The sequence below is a fragment of the Neomonachus schauinslandi genome, chromosome 4 (genome assembly GCF_002201575.2).
Source record: "Neomonachus schauinslandi chromosome 4, ASM220157v2, whole genome shotgun sequence".
NCBI classification, from domain to species: Eukaryota; Metazoa; Chordata; class Mammalia; order Carnivora; family Phocidae; genus Neomonachus; species Neomonachus schauinslandi.
The window spans coordinates 73,582,285-73,597,149 of record NC_058406.1 but is presented as its reverse complement, the minus strand read 5'-3'; the positions used below and the strand labels follow the sequence as shown (position 1 = coordinate 73,597,149).

General features: G+C 37.6%; 1 pseudogene; it reads left to right on the top strand.

Annotated features, from left to right (window-relative positions):
* The window catches only part of LOC110580641, a 38,636-nt pseudogene that overhangs the window by 17,441 nt on the left and 6,330 nt on the right, over positions 1-14,865 (top strand).

The window sequence follows — 14,865 nt, the reverse complement described above, 5'->3', positions numbered from 1 at the left end:
TCTCTCTCTCAGATTAAATAATATATAAAAAAATTTAATAATAGTACTGTAATAAAGAGGCCCTTTTTCTTTCTTTTTTTTTTGAGATTTACTTACTTATTTTAGAGAGAGAGAGTGTGAGGGAGCTGGGGGAGGGGGACAGAGGGAGAGGGAGAGAGAGAGAATCCTCAAGTCAACTCCACACTGAGCACTGAGCCTGACAGGGGGCTCGATTCCAGGACTCTGAGACCATGACCTAAGCCGAAACCAAGAGTCAGCCGCTTAATTGGCTGAGCCATCCAGGTGCCCCAAAGAGGCCCTTTTTAAATGTTACATGAAAGAATGACATAAAATAAAAAATAAATTCACCTACATAAAAATAATAAAATTATTTATTAAAAATACATAAGCAAAACAAAAAGATAAATGACAAGATGGAAAAAAACTGCAATTTATATCAGACAAGGAGATAATTTCTTCACACTATAAGGAGCCCCTCATATAACAGTGAGAAAAAGAACAACCCCATGAAACACTGGGCTAAAACAGTAGAAGAAAATAAAGGTGTAGGGGTTAAAGGTGTAGGGGTGATAAGAAGATGTGCAAATTAAAACTATAAGTTATCTGTTTTACTTCTAAAAGCAGCAAGATGGAGGGGAGGTGGCTGGGGTAACTGGGTGATGGGCATTAAGGAGGGCATATGATGTACTGACCATTGGGTGTTATATGCAACTGATGAATCACTGAACTCTATCTACCTCTGAAACTAATACTACACTATATGTTAATTCATTAATTTAAATTAAAAAAATAAACATAAAAAAATAAATAAAAGCAGCAAGAAATGACACGAATGTTGGGATATCAGGCTGGCCAAGGGTTTGAGGTAACAGGCCATTTCTCATATTTGCTAGTGACCGTGCAAAGTGTCACAATTATATATCAAAACTTTAAATGCACAAAAACCTCTGACCCAGCAAGTTCGTTTTTAAGACTATCTTACAGATAACTTTGCCCGAGCGTCAAATGACAGACATACTAGGTTATGTGTTGCAGCACTGTGGTAATGACAAAAGACTGAAACAACTCTCAAGTCCATCTATCAGGTACTAGTACTGTAAACCATGGGACAGATGTATAACGGGACACTCTGCAGTCATTAAAATTAAAAGGGAAACACTATTTTAACTATCATGAGACAATCTCCAAGATTTATCATAAAGTTAAAAAAAGAAGGATGCAGAAACTGCACAATTTAAATTATCACATAGATAAAATAATAATTTGTTCCAGTTCCTAACTGCTATTGTTATGAAGTTTTGCCTCTTTATTTGCTCACCAGGATAAAGTACCTTTTCTTTTGTCTCTGCAACTTTATCAAATGCCCAGGTTCTGTCTAAACCATGGAGGCCACTACAACCCCTCATTCCAGGCAGCTTTTCCTGTCTGACCTAACTTAATATAAATAACTTCAATGCACCCAGTTGAGCCCTAATGTGTGACAGTTTGGGATGTAGTCAGTGCTTATTAAATACTTCTCTAATAAATACATGACCAATTGAATTGTAATACATGATCAAGTAATCAAAATTACTCAAATAATATTATTTATAAGAAATGACATAATTTTTCAAAATGGAAACTTTTATTATTATATATGTGTACTTCTGTGATAAAAATAACTCACATTCATTGAAGATAAATTTATAAAGCACACAAAACTATAAAAATAATAAAAATAAACTTTAATCCCTTCAGTGACCTAGCTTTATAAGTATTTTTTAAAAAATGGACTGCAACTGTACCACAAATTAAATTATTCTAACCAACTTTTCCAAATTCATCTGCATGCAATAAATAACTAGTTTATCTGGAAAGGGATCTGGAGGATGGGCAAGAAATTCAGTTTGCAAATTTTACAAAAACATTCAGTTGCTCCTGGAAATCTTTTTGGTTTCCTGACATAAAGACGTTATTGGTCATCAGAAAAAGCAGCCAATTTCTCAGCATTAGTCTGATTTCAAAGCAACCCTGCCCTACTTTCACTTTCAGTCCACTTATATTAATAGAAAATAAAGTATTAGATTTTGTCCTGAAGTTGACACCAGAATTTTGCATCCACGAAGAAGGTAAGGATAAACTTTAGACCTTATCATTTACAAAATATGAAGCAGGCTGACAGAAAGTTAGGGAGAGCAAAGAGAGGAGAAAAAAGGAGAATTGGTGAGTTCTCTGTTTCTCTCAGAGAGTTCCATAGAGCCCCCAACTCTACTGACATGCTGGTCATTTTCTCAGCCATTATTCCTGATAGCTTGGATAAGAATCTGAATTTTAGATCAGGCATTAAATCATTCATATTTACCACAAAAGTGTCTGGATTACATTTGTTAACTATGACATAAAAGAGGCAGCAGTTCTTTTCTTTTCTTTCTTTCTTTTCTTCCACCCTCTCTCGCTCCCTCTCTCCTCCTCTCCTCACTTCTCCTCTCCCCCTCTTTCTTTCTTTCTCTCTCTTTCTTTTCTCTTTTTGAGGCAGAGCATTTACAATGAAATGTCCTAAGTAGCCTTTTTATTAGTGTAAGAACTTTTGCAGTACTTTTTAAGCCTTCAAATTAAAGCATAACATAGAAACAGAAAAGTGCTCAGCTCAAAAGTATATAGTAGGTGAAACACACAAAATAAAGCCATCCCTGTAATTATTACTTAGGTTAAAAATAGGGAGTACTCCCAATATCCCAGAAACTTGTGCTTCTTCTACTCAGCAACTCCATCCTTCTCAAAGATGCCTACTCTCCTTACTTTTCACATCAGAGACTAAGTTTGTTCATTTGTGAATTATATAAGTGGAATCAAACAGAATGTTTTCTGTTGTGTCCCACTTATTTTATTCAACATTATGGCTGTGAAATGTATCCATGTTGTTGGGTTTAACTGTAGTTTGATTATTTTCATTACTATAATACATTCTGTTGTACAAATAAGCCAGTATTTAGCTATTTTACTGCGGACGGACATTTGGGTTATATTGAGTTTGGAGTCATTACACGTATTGCTGCTATGATCATTCTATATATGTTCTTTATGCACATGTACCCATGTATCTGCTAGGCATACACTTAGGAGTGAAATGACCAGGTCACAGGGAACTTTTTGTCAGCTTAAGTAAATGATTCCAGTTTTCCTGAGTGCACTGTAAATCATCCTGAATTTTCAATGGTTTCTGAAAAAGAAACAGCTTTTCAAGAAGAGCGTTACAACTCGGCAATAATTTCTATATATTTAATGATTCTACCTTTTCATAGTGGCAGATGAATTAAACAAATATACTTTATATTGGCTTGGGAGTGACGTACCTATGACAACTAGCAAAATGTGTGAAATAAACTGTGTTGTAAATAGAAGTTTCTGATTCAACAGGCTCTGTATAATACCCCAAGAAGAGGAGTAAGATGGCTGGAAAGGAAAGAGGGGAAGAAGACAAGACAAAGGAAGGAAAAGAGATGGATTAAAAAAAGAAAGAAGGAAAAGAAAGGATGCTGATCATGCTAAAATTTGGTGAAATATACCAGACATATACATTCAGCAAAAATTTGGCACCAGCGTAAAGATCGCAGCTCTCCTTGGTTACAAGGACTTGATATCCTTCTTCAGGTCTGGTCACTGATCCTACAGTTTGGGAAGGATATTTCCTGGGTAGCCGGGCCACACACTGACCTAAGTCTGGCATTTGGGTTAAGGCTGGAGCACTCCAAGTTACACAGAGGAAACCCATCTACACCCAGAATCCACAGTCCTGAGACTTTGGACCCTTCAAAGAGTACTCAGGATAAGCCTAGATCAGAGAATTCTGTACACTTCGTCATGCGAGCCTTTTTCTTAGCTCATGCTACCTCTGTTAGGTGCCTTTCATCAACACAAATGCTGATTTTGAAGCCCTTGGTAGTATAATGAGTGACAAGTAGAGCAAGTGTAAATTTGTAAGTTTAGCCAGCAGAGTCTGATTGATGTGATACCCAAAGTCACGCATTTAAAAAAAAAAAGTATTTAAAATTTTTAATTCCAGGAGGGGCGCCTGGATGGCTCAGTCATTAAGCGTCTGCCTTCGGCTCAGGTCATGATCTCAGGGTCCTGGGATCAAGCCCCGCATCGGGCTCCCTGCTCAGTGGGAAGCCTGCTTTTCCCTCTCTCACCCCCCCCCCCGCGCCCGCCGCTTGTGTTCCCTCTCTCACAGTGTCTCTGTCAAATAAATAAATAAAATCTTTAAAAAAATTTTTAATTCCAGGGTAGTTAACATACAGTGTTACATTAATTTCAGGTGTATAATAAAGTGATCCAACAATCCCATCTATTATTCAGTGCTCATCAAGGTAAGTGTACTCCTAATCCTCTTCACCTATTTCACTCATCCCTCCACCCATCTCCCCTCTGGTAATTATTGGTTTGTTCTCTATAGTTACGAATCTGTTCCTTGGTTTGTCTCTTTCTTAACTTTGTTCATTTGTCTTGTTTCTTAAATTCTACATATAAGTAAGATTATATCGTATTTGTCTTTCTCTGACTGGCTTATTTTACTTAGCATTATACTCTCTGGAGAACTACATCCATGTTGTTGCAAATGGCAAGATTTCATTCTTTTTTATGAATGAGTAAAATTCCATTGTGTGTGTGTGTGTATATATATATATATATATGTATGTATATATATACACACCACATCTTCTTAATCCATTCATCTATCGATGGACACTTGGACTGCTTTCATAGTTTGGCTATTGTAAATAATGCTACTATAAACATAGGGGTGCATGTATCCTATTGAATTAGTGTTCCCATATATTTTGGGTAAATACCCAATAGTGTGATACTGGATCAGAGGGTAGTTCTATTTTTAGTTTTTTTTTTTATTTTTTTAAAGATTTTATTTATTTATTTGAGACAGAGAGAATGAGATACAGAGAGCATGAGAGGGAGGAGGGTCAGAGGGAGAAGCAGACTCCCTGCCGAGCAGGGAGCCCGATGCGGGACTCGATCCAGGGACTCCAGGATCATGACCTGAGCCGAAGGCAGTCGCTTAACCAACTGAGCCACCCAGGCGCCCTATTTTTAGTTTTTTGAGGAATATCCAAACTGTCTTCCACAGTGGCTGGCCCAGTTTGCATTCCCACGAACAGTGCAAGAAGGTTCCTTTTTCTCCACATCCTTGGCAACACTTGTTGTTTCCTATATTTTAAATTTTAGCCATTCTGACAGGTGTGAGGTGATATCTCATTGTAGTTTTGATTTATATTTCCCTGATGATGAGTGCTATTAAGCATCTTTTCATGTCTGTGTTGGCCATCTGTATGTCGTCTTTGGAGAAATGTCTGTTCATGTCTTCTGCCCATTTCTTTTTTTTTTTTTTTTGAGAGAGAGAGACAGAGAGAGAGCTAGTGTGTGCACGAGTGGGGAGGGGCAGAGGGAGAGAGAGAGAATCTTCAGCAGGCTCTATGCTCAGTGCAGACCCGATGTGAGGCTCAATCTCACAACCCTGAGATCATGACCTGAGCTGAAATCAAGAGTCAGACACTTAACAGACTGAGCCACCCAGGTGCCCCTCTTCTGCCCATTTTTTAGCTGGATTATTTGGTTTTTTGGTATTGAGTTGTATCAGTCCTTTATATATTTTGGATGCTAGCCTTTTATCAGCTATGTCATTTGCAAATATCTTCTCCTATTCAGTAGGTTGTCTTATAGTTTTGTTGGTTGTTTCCTTAGCTGTGCATCAGCCTTTTATTTTGATGTAGTCCCAAATTTATTTTGGCTTTTGTTTCTCTTGCCTCAGGAGACATAACTAGAAAAATGTTATAGCCGATGTCAGAGAGACTCCTCCCTATGCTCTCTTCTAGGACTTTTTTGTTTTCAGGTCTCACATTTAGGTCCTTAATACATTTTGAGTTTATTTTTGTGTATGGTATAAGAAAGTGATCCGGTTTGATTCCTTTCATGTAGCTGTCCAGATTTCCCAGCACCATTTGTTGAAGAGAAAGTCTTTTTTCCATTGCATTTTCTTGACTCCTTTGTCAAGGATTAATTAATCATAAAAACATGGGTTTATTTCTGGGTTTTCTATTCTGTTCCATTGATCTATGTGTCTTTTTTTGTGCCAGTACCATATTGTTTTGATTACTGCAGCTTTATAGTATATCTTGAAATCTGGGATTGTGATACCTCCAGTTCTATTCTTTTTAAAGATAGCTTTGGGGCACCTGGGTGGCTGAGTCAGTTAAACGTCTGCCTTCGGCTCAGGTCATGATCCCAGGGGCCTGGGATCTAGCCCCCCATTGGGCTCCCTGCTCATCAGGAAGCCTGCTTCTCCCTCTCCCTCTGCCTCTACCCCGGCTTGTGCTCTCTCTCTGCCTCTCAAATAAATAAAATCTTTAAAAAAAAAATAAAGATAGCTTTGGCTTTTGGGGGTCTTTTGGAGTTCCACACAAGTTTTAGGATTGTTCTTCTGTGAAAAATGCTACTGGTATTTTGATAGGGATTGCATTAAATGTGTAGATTGCTTTGGGTAATATAGACATTTTAATGATGCTTGTTCTTCCAATCTGTGAGCATGGAATGCTTTTCCATTTCTTTGTGTCCTCTTCAATTTCTTTCATAAGGTATTGTTGGATTCAGTTTGCTAGTATTAGGATGAGGATTTTTACATCTGTGTTCATTGGAGATATTGGCCTGTTGTTCTTTTTTTTTTTTTTTTTTTTTTTGTAGTGTCTTTATGTCATTTTGGTATCAGGGTAATGCTGGCCACATAGAATGAATTTGGAAGTTTTCCTTCCTTTTCTATTTTTTCAAATACTTCGAGAAGAATGGATATTAACTCTCCTTTAAACATTTGATAGCGTTCACCTGTGAAGCCATCTGGTCTTGAACTTTTGTTTGTTGGGAGTTTTTTTTATTACTCATTCAATTTCATTGCTGATAATTGGTCTATTCAAATTTTTTATTTCCTGATTTAGTTGTGGGATGTTATATGTCTCTAGACATTTATCCATTTCTTCTAGGTTGTCCAATTTGTTGGCATACAGTTTTTCATAATATTCTCTTATAATCCTTTGTATTTCTGTGGTGTCATTTATTATTCCTGCTCTTTCATTTCTGATTTTATTTGAATCCTTTCTTGTTTTTTGATGAGGTTGGCTAAAGATTTATCATTTTTGTTGATCTTTTCAAAGAATCAGCTCCTAGTTTCATTGATCTGTTCTATTGTACTTTTAGTTTCTATTTTGTTTATTTCTGCTCTAATCGTTATTATTTCCTTCCTTCTACTGGTTTTGGGTTTTGTTTGTTCTTTTTCTAGTTCCTTTAGGTATAAGGCTAGTTGTTTATTTAAGATTTTTTTCATTTTTGAGGTAGGCATGTATTGCTATAAATTTCTCTCTTAAAACCATTTTTGGGGGTGCCTGGGTGGTTCAGTATGTTAAGCATCTGCCTTCGGCTCAGGTCATGATCTCAGGGTCCCGGCATCAGAGTCCTGCACTGGGTTTCCTGCTCAGCGGAGCATCTGCTTCCCCCTCTCCCACTTCCCCCTCCTTCCTGTTCGTGCACTCTCTCTCTCAAATAAATAAAATCTTAAAAAAAAAAAAAACCACTTTTGCTGCATCCCAAAGATTCTGGACTGTTGTGTTTTCATTTTCATTTCTATGTATTTTTTTTTATTTCCCTTTTGGTTTCATGCTTGACCCATTCATTATTTAGTAGCCTGTTATTTAATCTCTATGTATTTGTGTTTTTTCTAGACTTTTTTCTTGTGGTTGATTTCTAGCTTCATAGTGTTGTGGTCAGAAAAGATGCATGGTCTGACTTTGAACTTTTTGAATTTGTTGAGACTTGTTTTGTGGATTAATAGGTGATCTCTTCTGGAGAATGTTGTGTGTGCACTTGAAAAGACTATGTATTTTGCTGTTTTAGGATGGAATGTTCTGAATATACCTGTTAAATCCATTTGATCCAATATGTCATTCAAAGCTACTATTTCCTTGTTGATCTTCTGTCTGTATGATCTGTCCATTGTTGCAAGTGGGGTGTTAAAGTCCCTTACTATTATTGTATTACTATCAGTTACTTCCTTTATGTTTATTAACCACTTTATGTACTTGGGTGCTATGTTGGTTGCATAAATTCTTATAATTGTTATATCTTCTTGTTGGATTGTCTCCTTTATGATTTTATAGTGTCCTTCTTTGTCTCTTGTTACAGTCTTCATTTTAAAGTCTTTTTTATCTAAATATTGCTACCCTAGCTTTCTTTTCACATTCATTTGCACGATAAGCATTTCTCCATCCCCTCACTTTCAATCTGTATGTATCTTTAGGTCTGAAAAGAGTTCTCTTGTTGGCAGCCTTTAGATGGGTCTTGTTTTTTTATACATTCCATCACCCTATGTCTTTTAATTGGAGAGTTTAGTCAATGTACATTCAAAGTAATTTTTGATAGGTATGTAATTATTGCCATTTTGTTACTTGCCTTATGGTTGTTTTTGTAGTTCCTCTCTGTTCCTTTTTTCCCTTGCTTTCTTCTCTCATGATAAGGTGACTTTCTTTAATGAGAAACTTGGATTCCTTTCTCTTTATTTTTTGCATATCTTTTACTGGTTTTTCATTTTTGGTTATCATTAGGTTTATATGTAACATCTTCTGCACAAAGACTCTATATTAAGTTGATGGTTGCTTAAGTTTGAACCCATTCTCTATTCCTTGCCCTTCCCCACCTCTGTTTTAGGTATATAGTGTCATACTTTACATCCTTTTATTTTATGAGTTACTCGACTTTTACAGATATATATATATATATTTTTTTTAAGATTTTATTTATTTATTTGACAGAGAGACAGCACAAGCAGGGCGAATGGCATGCAGAGGCTGAGGGAGAAGCAGGCTCGCTGCAGAGCAGGGGGAGCCTGAGGACCCCGGGATCATGACCTGAGCCGAAGGCAGACGCTTAACCGACTGAGCCACCCAGGCACCCAGATATATTTATTTTTACTGCTTTTGTGCTTCCTATTTTTCTTACTCGTATTTATCCTTCCCTTCCACTCAAAAGAGTCCCCTTTAATATCTTGCAGGGCTGGTTTAGTGGTCATGAATTCCTTTAAATTTTGTCTGGGAAACTCTTTATTTCTCCTTCTATTCTGAATGATACCCTGCTAGATAGAGTATTTTTGGTTGTAGATTTTTCCCTTTCAGCACTTTGAATGTTTCATGCCTCCGCCTTCTGTCCTTCAAAGTTTGTACTGAAAAATCTGCTGACAGCCTATTAGGATCTCTTGTATGTAACTGTTTTCTCTTGCCACTTTTAAAACTCTTTCTTTATCACTACTTTGTGCCATTTTAATTACTCTGTGTCATTTATCTATGAAGGAAGAATAAATATCTTTAACCTTTAGGGTTCTTGCAAGAGTCAGTAAGATCATGTGATTAAGACATCTGGACCAGGGCTGGACATAGTAAGGGATTCAATAAAGGTTAAGAAGCACTAGAAGGCTATTACAGAAGTAAATCTTTGGACACAGGTCATACCCCATTAGTCATCACTAGCAAGTAAGGCCATGATAAAGAAAGAGTTGTGCCATCTGCCAATGCTAGTCTTTGTATTGAGATGACACAGGGTGTCTCATCCCCCAGTGGGCCAACATGCAGGATGACCCTGTGTCAGGGGATGACTTGTGGTCTAGTAGTCTCTTCAGAGACTCTTTTCGATTTACTGGAGGCTGGCTCACATGAGTCCGGTGAAAAAACTCACCAGTGGTCAGTGAATTAGGAAGCATTAAAGAATCTCTACAAGATTCTCAACTATCTCATTGAGACATTAATTTGCATTTTCTTCACTATAAATGAGACGGAGTACCTTTTCATGTTTATTTGCTATTTTGTTTTCCAGTGAAATCCCTGCAGATGTCTCTCTTGAGCAGTCTGTCTTTTTCACCTTGATTTGTAAGAATTATGAGTTTTTATTGGTTAGGTGAGTGCAAATGTCATCTATTCTGTGACTGCCTTTTAACACTTTTAAGAGTGGTTTTCCATGAAAGATGAACCTAGTTTTGATATAGTCAAACTTAATATTTTACTTTATGGAGCTGGTGGTAAGCTATGTATGTGTTCTGTAAGAATTATTTTTCTCAGGGCGCCTGGTTGGCTCAGTTGGTTAAGCATCTGCCTTTAGCTCAGGTCATGATCTCGGGGTCCTGGGATCAAGCCCCATGTTGGGCTCCCTGCTTAGCAGGGAGTCTGCTTCTCCCTCTCCCTCTGCTTCTTCCTCTCCCAGCTCTTGTGCTCTCACTCACTCTCTTTCTCCCTCTCAAATAAATAAATAAAATCTTTAAAAAAAAAAAAGAATTATTTTTCTCATCTAAGGTCATGGCTTTATCTATATATGTTAAATAGTTTTCTTCCCCATTCCTGTGATTAAATTGTATTGGGAAATTGTACCCACCTCTAAAAATATACTTTAGACCCATATTTCACACCATCTGAAAATAGCAATTTTCAGTGAATTATAGATCTAAAAGTGAAAGGTAAAATAATATTTTAGAAAATAACACAGGTAAATAACACAAAGACTCCAGATGACAGAAAAATTCCTACAGAACACACACACCACCACCACCACAATAATTTACAAATAATAACAGTTTTCGTTGATTATTTTCAATCTTTATACTTTTTTTCCTCATTCTACTTGCACACTGAAATGGACAGACCACCCTATACTGTGAAGTCAGCTTCACTTTGAAAATGTCTTTATTTGGCATTCTTTTTGGAAACATTTTTACTGAGTAGAGAATTGTGGTTGCACGTTCTTTTTCATTCAGTACTTTAGACATGTTATTCCACTTTCTTCCTACTTGCATATATTTTAGGAAGAAGTCCTCTGACATTCCAATTTTTGGTCTTCTGTGGTAGTGCTTCTTTTTTCTCTAGCTGTCTTTAAGGTTTTCTCTGAATAAGTGGACTTCATGAATTAGACTATGGTGTGCATAGGTGTGTTTTTGCATGTTATTTATTCTTCATGGGGTTGGTTCTCTAAACCTCTGGAAATGCGGTTTCTTGTCTTTAATTAATTTTGGAAAAATTGTATATCCCTTTCTTATTCTCTTCTACTTTTGCTATTCCAATTACATGTATATTAATTTTTTTTATATCACTCTATGGGATGTCTTTGAGTATCTCTAAAAGACAATCCTCCCTCACACACACACTCCCCTTCAAATTTTTTTAAAGATTTATTTATTTATTTTTAGAGAGAGAAAGAGAGAGCAAGAGCGGGGGTAGGGGCAGTGGGAGAGGGAGAAAGAGTCCTCAAGCAGACTCCCTGCTGAGTGTGGAGCCTGATATGGGACTTGATCCCAGGACCCTGATGTCATGACCTGAGCTGAAATCCTGAGTCAGCCTTCTAACTGACTGAGCCACCCAGGCGCCCCTTCCCTTCAAGTTTTTAAGTCCCCCCACTTTATGTGAACTCTCTAATACCAAAGAAATTGTAAAAAGGAAACACTGAGCCAGGAATAACTTTTTTCTCTTTATGAATGGGACCTGAAGAGGCTTTAGAGTGAGCCTATTGAATAATGAGACCTGAAACCTAAAGTCAAAACTGAAATACGGGCACCTGGGTGGCTCAGTCGTTAAGCGTCTGCCTTCGGCTCAGGTCAGGATCCCAGGGTCCCGGGATCGAGTCCCGCATCGGGTTCCCTGCTCGACAGGAAGCCTGCTTCTCCCTCTCCCACTCCCCCTGCTTGTGTTCCTGCTCTCGCTGTCTCTCTGTCAAATAAACAAAATCTTAAAAAAAAAACAACAACTTTGAAATATCTTTTAAATAACCTACATATAACTTAAATGGACCAGCCCTGGCAAGCACTGCAAACGTATAAAGGGGGTACTTCTTGAGGTGTGGCCCAACAACAGTGCACTCACATATGTCTTCACAGCAAAACAGATGCGGTGGGCCATTGAGGGGCCATCCCAGGAGACTGTTGTGAAGGTGTTCTCCGGACTGGGTCTCTGGGACAAGAATGAGATGCTTTTTCACATCAGGCCCATTTGTAAGTCCCTGAACTGTCGGAAGTCAGGGCAGTGTCTAAGCAGGGTGCTTCTGGAAGAAAGAATGACCAGGTGCCTGGAGCTGGACTCCAGGGAGTGGTTGTGGCCATCATCAGTGATCAAGATACATCCTACCTCATTTAAGGGTGGATGCACCCTTAGAGGCACCATGGGTTCGAAAAGACTAGAGAAGGGGCACAATGAACCTGTCAGGGCCTCTCCTCGCAGAAAGTGGCATGAGGGAAACAGGCATGAGGGAAACTGGATTTTTATACATTCATATGTAATCCTAGCATTCCAGTATCTAAGAAGTCTTACCAGAGGCTCTACCTTCCCTTAAATATTCATCCTACAAATTAAAAACTCTGTAATTTCAGTTTTCCTTTTAAGCTCCATGTTCCAGGTACAGGAAGAACAAACTGGGGGTGTACTCTGTCTCTCTAGTGATGTAATCTTATTCCAGCTTGTGAGCAAAGCCATATATTTACACAGCCAACTCATTAAGCATTTTCCATGCCGTACATTTTGTGTAGTTCTGAAAGCCTAGCCTTTTATTCTGTTTTTATGCCTAGCAATATCCAAGGTACTGTTTAGTTTTGCTTTGTTTTTATTGTTTTGTCACAGCAGGCTTCTCCAAGTCTAGAATTACCCAGGCCTATAAATCTTGTCCCTTAAGGGCCATTATTCCTTTGTACCTACATTTCTTTCCGTTGAAAAACTGCACTCAACAGAATTCTAAACTGAAACAGCTTCAAGTTTGGGCTTGTCTGAAAGATCCAGCACATCTGCAGCTTTCTGGTCTTCCACCAAGCTTTGCGTACAAGATATCCTGTCTGAGAATTTCCATTAGGCCCCAAAGCAGAGTATGCGTTGTGCCAAATAAGCACACTTTCTAAAGCAAGATGCCAGATCATTTTATCTGGAGTTAATAAAGTATGAAAAAACTTCATTTCAGTTAAATCAAGCCTCATTAACCTCCTTTTGTTTATGAAATCATGTTAATAATTCTTCCTTTACCAGCATTGTACTTTTGTGACTCAGACTTACAGAATATATTTTTTAAATATTTTTTTCCTTGCTACAATTTCCCAGCATGGAAGCTGGGTGAAAGACTCTGAATTTATTTTTCAACAACAACAACAACAACTTAAAAATAATATTAAAAGTGAGTTAATGGTAAATGTTAAAATATGATAAAAATAACTAATAAAATATTGATTGAAATGTTAAAAGAACTAACTAGCCATATATTCTTCATCTCTAGAGTCATATTTTTGTATTATAGTGTCATAGAACAAAATAAAAAGCAAAAATGAGAGGTAGAGGCAGACAGACGGACAGACAGGTAAGGGGCTTTTTTGATTCAGTTGGTGAGGAAGGACCCTTCTTTGGGGCTTGGGGCAGTGCCCAACTCTCATTCTGCATCAATCTCTGTGTCTCAGTAAGTACATTGTCACTAAACTCAGCCCAGTGAAGATTCAACTCTAGAAATTGCTCCGTTTAGTTTCAGATCTTTTAAAAAAGCTGTCTCTGATACTGTTGCATACTTTTAGAACTATGATGGAATTTTCAGCTCTAAATATTTATGATTCTATTTTATAAGATGAGCTCATGGCAACCCAGGTAGAGGTTATATTTTTCTAGCCGCTCTTGCACTAGAAAAAGGAAGAACAAACTAAACTCAAAGCTAGCAGAGGGAAATCAATAATAAGAATTAGAGATAAATGAAATAGAGAATAGAACAACCATAGAGAAAATCAATTACCATCCTTCCCTTCTCCTTCACTAATAGAATACCTGCTTGTTTGCTGTGTATATGTGTTCCTAGGATGCTCATAGCAATTCCAGCTTCCCCTGTGGCTGGATCTGATAATGCAATAACTTACGATCTATTGTTTTTAAGTAGAAGTGATGAGTTCTTAAAGGAGGGGCCTATCCTTCTTTCTCGTCTCCAATCTGCTCTTACTACAGATATGATGGCATACTGCACAGATGGCTAAGCATATGATAGAAGAGTCCTGGGTCCCAATCTTGTGAAACACATCTATCCTGCCAGTTATGCACTGTTGATCCTAGAATTTATGTAATAGACTAGCATCCTTAGTATATTTAGTAGCATATTTGTTTGTGAGGCTTTTTTTTTGGTTTCTCACAGCTAAACCTAATTCTAACTGATTTGGTTACTCTAGTATTACTTTGAGGGCAGAGGCCACAGTTGATAAATGATTTTGTCCCAGGAAACAAGCAGTTTCAGGTACATGATAGATGCTCATTCAGTATATTTCACTAAATAAAAACACAGTATGAATAGGACTGGATGTCAAGGAATAAAAACATGAAAGCATACCATTCAAAAAATACTAGGTGATCTGGAGTCCTTGACAAGACACTGGTCATGCAAGGAAAGAGCCTTCTAGCAATTGCCGGTTTATGGGATAAGAAATAAGAGGAAACCATCTCGTCATACTAAATCCATTAGAGAATGTGTCATTGATATAGGAGAGTCAATAGAAAGCCCCTGTATATTACTGATGAAAGAGTACATGGAGTAATCAGTGTTGCTGAGAAAGATTATTCTGCAAGATAAGTGGCTGCAAAGCATGGCATAATGAAAGAGACTTCACTGGTTTCAAATCCTGGATCTACCACTTATTCATATGTAAATCTGAGCAAATTTCTCAGTCTTTCTGAACTTCGCTTACTACATATGCAAAATGGGCATAATAAGCCCAAACTTGCAAGGTTCTTATAAACACAAGTGAGGTCAGGTATGTCGATGCATGTGTTACAGAGCTCAGGGCAAAGTAGGTTC